The sequence below is a fragment of the Mustelus asterias genome, unplaced genomic scaffold, assembly GCF_964213995.1.
Source record: "Mustelus asterias unplaced genomic scaffold, sMusAst1.hap1.1 HAP1_SCAFFOLD_1279, whole genome shotgun sequence".
Lineage (NCBI taxonomy): Eukaryota > Metazoa > Chordata > Chondrichthyes > Carcharhiniformes > Triakidae > Mustelus > Mustelus asterias.
Window position 1 is genome coordinate 15,743 of NW_027591224.1, and position 6,172 is coordinate 21,914.

The 6,172-nt window shown below is 47.6% G+C and overlaps 2 long non-coding RNA genes across 2 annotated transcripts; both read left to right on the forward strand.

Annotated features, from left to right (window-relative positions):
- Positions 1 to 2,739: 2,739 nt before the first annotated feature.
- On the forward strand, positions 2,740 to 2,975 carry LOC144488078 (uncharacterized). Its single transcript, XR_013496523.1, has 2 exons — positions 2,740 to 2,805; positions 2,874 to 2,975. It is a non-coding gene; the product is annotated as an uncharacterized LOC144488078 (long non-coding RNA).
- Positions 2,976 to 5,100: 2,125 nt separating this feature from the next.
- LOC144488077 (uncharacterized) lies at positions 5,101 to 5,337 on the forward strand. Its single transcript, XR_013496522.1, has 2 exons — positions 5,101 to 5,155; positions 5,225 to 5,337. It is a non-coding gene; the product is annotated as an uncharacterized LOC144488077 (long non-coding RNA).
- The last annotated feature ends 835 nt before the right edge of the window (positions 5,338 to 6,172 follow it).

Here is a 6,172-nt window from a genome sequence, read left to right on the forward strand (position 1 = left end):
TCACTGTCTGTGTGGAGTTTGCACGTTCTCCCCGTGTCTGCGTGGGTTTCCTCCGGGTGCTCCGGTTTCCTCCCACAGTCTGAAAGACGTTCTGGTTAGGGTGCATTGGTCGTGCTTAATTATCCCTCCGCGTCAGAGAGACTAGCTCGGGTAAATGCATGGGGTGATGGGGATAGGGCCTGAGTGGGATTGTGGTCGGTGCAGACTCAATGGGCCAAATGGCCTCCTTCTGCACTGGAGGAGTCTAGGATTCTATGAAAACACACAGAAACAGATATTCTCACCCAGTAACACTGACACGCACACAGTAATAAACACACACGGAAACATGTCCACGCACACACACACACACACGCATGCACAAACACACACAAACAAACACACACAAACAAACACACACACACACACACAAACAAACACACACACACAAACAAACACACATACATACACACGCACACACAAACACACACACACACAAACACACACAGATTCCTATTTTATTTCACACAATCGATTTGCGTCTTGAACATGCTGAATGATTGGGCTTCCACATCCCCCTGGAATAGAAAATTCCAAAGATTCACCACCCTCTGAGTGAAGAAATTCCTCCTCATCTCAGACTTCAATGGTCTGCCCCTGATTCTGAGATTGTGTCCCCTGGTTCTAGTCTCACCAGCCAGGGGAAACATCCAATCTACATCCACCCTGTCACACCCTGTAAGAATTTTAAGTCTGTTTCAATGGGGTCGCCTCTCATTCTTCAAGGGTTCAAGGCCGACTTCCGGACTTGATGGCCATGGAAGGTGTGCTCATAACGGGGCCAAACAGCTGGATTATCAAACAGTAAATCCTGCCGGATCATGTATCAGTAAACTCTGCCCGAAACCTCTCTCAGTTATTACAATCTGGGACTTGTATCAGTAAACTCTGCCCGAAACCTCTCTCAGTTATTACAATCTGGGCCTGGTATCAGTAAACTCTGCCCGAAACCACTCTCAGTTATTACAATCTGGGCCTTGTATCAGTAATCTCTGCCCTAAACCTCTCTCAGTTATTACAATCTGGGCCTGGTATCAGAAATCTCTGCCCGAAACCTCTCTCAGTTATTACAATCTGCGGCTTGTATCAGTAATCTCTGCCCTAAACCTCTCTCAGTTATTACAATATGGGCTTTGTATCAGTAATCTCTGCCCTAAACCTCTCTCAGTTATTACAATGTGGGCCTTGTATCAGTAATCTCTGCCGAAATAGTCAGCATGGTTTTGTGAGAGGGAGGTCATGCCTCACTAACCTGGTGGAGTTTTTTGAAGAAGTGACCAGAATGGTTGACGAAGGAAGGGCCGTGGATGTTGTCTATATGGACTTTAGTAAAGCGTTTGACAAAGTCCCTCATGGTAGGCTAGTGAAAAAGGTTGGATCTCATGGAATAAAGGGGGAGGTGGCTAGATGGGTGGAGAACTGGCTTGGTCATAGAAGACAGAGGGTGGTAGTGGAAGGGTCTTTTTCCGGCTGGAGGCCTGTGACTAGTGGTGTTCCGCAGGGCTCTGTATTGGGACCTCTGCTGTTTGTGATTTATATAAATGATCTGGAAGAAGGAGTAACTGGGGTGATCAGTAAGTTTGCAGACGACACAAAACTGGCAGGACTTGCAGATAGTGAGGAACATTGTCAGAGGCTACAGAAGGATACAGATAGGCTGGAAATTTGGGCAAAGAAATGGCAGATGGAGTTCAATCCTGATAAATGCGAAGTGATGCATTTTGGTGGGAATAATGTAGGGAGGAGCTACACGATAAATGGAAGAACCATAAAGGGTGTAGAGACGCAGAGGGACCTGGGTGTGCAAGTCCACAGATCTTTGAAGGTGACGTCACAGGTGGAGAAGGTGGTGAAGAAGGCACATGGCATGCTTGCCTTTATAGGACGGGGCATAGAGTATAAAAGTTGGGGTCTGATGTTGCAGATGTATAGAACGTTGGTTCGGCCGCATTTGGAATACTGCGTCCAGTTCTGGTCGCCACACTACCAGAAGGACGTGGAGGCTTTGGAGAGAGTACAGAGGAGGTTTACCAGGATGTTGCCTGGTATGGAGGGGCTTGGTTATGAGGAGAGATTGGGGAAACTGGGGTTGTTCTCCTTGGAAAGACGGAGGATGAGGGGAGACTTAATAGAGGTGTATAAAATTATGAAAGGCATAGATAGGGTGAACGGTCGGAAGCTTTTCCCCGGGTCGGTGGTGACGTTCACGAGGGGTCATAGGTTCAAGGTGAAGGGGGGGAGGTTTAACACAGATATCAGAAGGACATATTTCACACAGAGGGTCGTGGGGGCCTGGAATGTGTTGCCGGGCAAGGTGGTGGAGGCGGACACACTGGGAACGTTTAAGACTTATCTAGACAGCTATATGAACGGAGTGGGAATGGAGGGATACAAAAGAGTGGTCTAGTTTGGACCAGGGAGCGGCGCGGGCTAATTGTTCTTTGTTTCTCGTTTCAAGGCTTCATTCTATGATCATCTTGCTGGTGCCAGTACAGAGCGAGACTGCGGATAGTTGGGAACCTGTCTCGGGGGCAGGGAATTCAGATGGTGTTCGTAAAGCAGAAGTGGAAATGAATAGGGTTGGGAAGCATTTTTTGATCAGGGCCAGTGTGATCTCCTGGACTCGTTTCGATCGCCTCAGGGGGTCGGAGAGGAATTTCCCAGATTCTTTTTTCCCCATATTGGCCCTGGGGTTTTCACTCTGGGTTTTCGCCTCTCCCTGGAGATCACATGGTCTGGAATGGGGGGGTGGGGGTGGGTTAATAGGTTGTGATGAACAAAGCATCGTAGCTGTGAGGGACAGCTCGGTGGATAGGATATTAGGATGTAGACAGGCTGGAAAATTGGGCGGGGATCCTGGATACAGGATTCAATCCTGGACCGGGGAGCGGCGCGGGCTTGGAGGGCCGAAGGGCCTGTTCCTGTGCTGTATTGTTCTTTGTTGAAAACCTCTCTCAGTTATTACAATCTGGGCCTTGTATCAGTAATCTCTGCCCTACACCTCTTCAAGTTATTACAATCTGGGCCTTGTGTCAGTAAACTCTGCCCTAAACCTCTCTCAGTTCTTACAATCTGGGCCTGGTATCAGTAACCTCTGCCCGAAACCTCTCTCAGTTGTTACAATCTGGGCCTTGTATCAGTTATCTCTGCCTGAAACCTCTCTCAGTTATTACAATCTGGGACTTGTATCAGTAATCTCTGCCCTAAACCTCTCTCAGTTATTACAATCTGGGCCTTGTATCAGTTATCTCTGCCTGAAACCTCCCTCAGTTATTACAATCTGGGACTTGTATCAGTAATCTCTGCCCTAAACCTCTCTCAGTTATTACAATCTGGGCCTTGTATCAGTAATCTCTGCCCGAAACCTCTCTCAGTTATTACAATCTTGGCCTTGTATCAGTTATCTCTACCTGAAACCTCCCTCAGTTATTACAATCTGGGACTTGTATCAGTAAACTCTGCCCTAAACCTCTCTCAGTTATTACAATATGGGCTTTGTATCAGTAATCTCTGCCCTAAACCTCTCTCAGTTATTACAATGTGGGCCTTGTATCAGTAATCTCTGCCGAAATAGTCAGCATGGTTTTGTGAGAGGGAGGTCATGCCTCACTAACCTGGTGGAGTTTTTTGAAGAAGTGACCAGAATGGTTGACGAAGGAAGGGCCGTGGATGTTGTCTATATGGACTTTAGTAAAGCGTTTGACAAAGTCCCTCATGGTAGGCTAGTGAAAAAGGTTGGATCTCATGGAATAAAGGGGGAGGTGGCTAGATGGGTGGAGAACTGGCTTGGTCATAGAAGACAGAGGGTGGTAGTGGAAGGGTCTTTTTCCGGCTGGAGGCCTGTGACTAGTGGTGTTCCGCAGGGCTCTGTATTGGGACCTCTGCTGTTTGTGATTTATATAAATGATCTGGAAGAAGGAGTAACTGGGGTGATCAGTAAGTTTGCAGACGACACAAAACTGGCAGGACTTGCAGATAGTGAGGAACATTGTCAGAGGCTACAGAAGGATACAGATAGGCTGGAAATTTGGGCAAAGAAATGGCAGATGGAGTTCAATCCTGATAAATGCGAAGTGATGCATTTTGGTGGGAATAATGTAGGGAGGAGCTACACGATAAATGGAAGAACCATAAAGGGTGTAGAGACGCAGAGGGACCTGGGTGTGCAAGTCCACAGATCTTTGAAGGTGACGTCACAGGTGGAGAAGGTGGTGAAGAAGGCACATGGCATGCTTGCCTTTATAGGACGGGGCATAGAGTATAAAAGTTGGGGTCTGATGTTGCAGATGTATAGAACGTTGGTTCGGCCGCATTTGGAATACTGCGTCCAGTTCTGGTCGCCACACTACCAGAAGGACGTGGAGGCTTTGGAGAGAGTACAGAGGAGGTTTACCAGGATGTTGCCTGGTATGGAGGGGCTTGGTTATGAGGAGAGATTGGGGAAACTGGGGTTGTTCTCCTTGGAAAGACGGAGGATGAGGGGAGACTTAATAGAGGTGTATAAAATTATGAAAGGCATAGATAGGGTGAACGGTCGGAAGCTTTTCCCCGGGTCGGTGGTGACGTTCACGAGGGGTCATAGGTTCAAGGTGAAGGGGGGGAGGTTTAACACAGATATCAGAAGGACATATTTCACACAGAGGGTCGTGGGGGCCTGGAATGTGTTGCCGGGCAAGGTGGTGGAGGCGGACACACTGGGAACGTTTAAGACTTATCTAGACAGCTATATGAACGGAGTGGGAATGGAGGGATACAAAAGAGTGGTCTAGTTTGGACCAGGGAGCGGCGCGGGCTAATTGTTCTTTGTTTCTCGTTTCAAGGCTTCATTCTATGATCATCTTGCTGGTGCCAGTACAGAGCGAGACTGCGGATAGTTGGGAACCTGTCTCGGGGGCAGGGAATTCAGATGGTGTTCGTAAAGCAGAAGTGGAAATGAATAGGGTTGGGAAGCATTTTTTGATCAGGGCCAGTGTGATCTCCTGGACTCGTTTCGATCGCCTCAGGGGGTCGGAGAGGAATTTCCCAGATTCTTTTTTCCCCATATTGGCCCTGGGGTTTTCACTCTGGGTTTTCGCCTCTCCCTGGAGATCACATGGTCTGGAATGGGGGGGTGGGGGTGGGTTAATAGGTTGTGATGAACAAAGCATCGTAGCTGTGAGGGACAGCTCGGTGGATAGGATATTAGGATGTAGATAGGCTGGAAAATTGGGCGGGGATCCTGGATACAGGATTCAATCCTGGACCGGGGAGCGGCGCGGGCTTGGAGGGCCGAAGGGCCTGTTCCTGTGCTGTATTGTTCTTTGTTGAAAACCTCTCTCAGTTATTACAATCTGGGCCTTGTATCAGTAATCTCTGCCCTACACCTCTTCAAGTTATTACAATCTGGGCCTTGTGTCAGTAAACTCTGCCCTAAACCTCTCTCAGTTCTTACAATCTGGGCCTGGTATCAGTAACCTCTGCCCGAAACATCTCTCAGTTATTACAATCTGGGCCTTGTATCAGTTATCTCTGCCTGAAACCTCTCTCAGTTATTACAATCTGGGACTTGTATCAGTAATCTCTGCCCTAAACCTCTCTCAGTTATTACAATCTGGGCCTTGTATCAGTTATCTCTGCCTGAAACCTCCCTCAGTTATTACAATCTGGGACTTGTATCAGTAATCTCTGCCCTAAACCTTTCTCAGTTATTACAATCTGGGCCTTGTATCAGTAATCTCTGCCCTAAACCTCTCTCAGTTATTACAATCTGGGCCTGGTATCAGTAAACTCTGCCCTAAACCTCTCTCAGTTATTACAATCTGGGCCTGGTATCAGTAATCTCTGCCCTAAACCTCTCTCAGTTATTACAATCTGGGCCTGGTATCAGTAATCTCTGCCCTAAACCTCTCTCAGTTATTACAATCTGGGACTTGTATCAGTAATCTCTGCCCTAAACCTCTCTCAGTTATTACAATCTGGGCCTTGTATCAGTAATCTCTGCCTGAAACCTCTCTCAGTTATTACAATCTGGGCCTTGTATCAGTAATCTCTGCCCGAAACCTCTCTCGGTTATTACAATCTGCGGCTTGTATCAGTAATCTCTGCCTGAAACCTCTCTCTGTTATTACAATCTGGGCCTGGTATCAGTAATCTC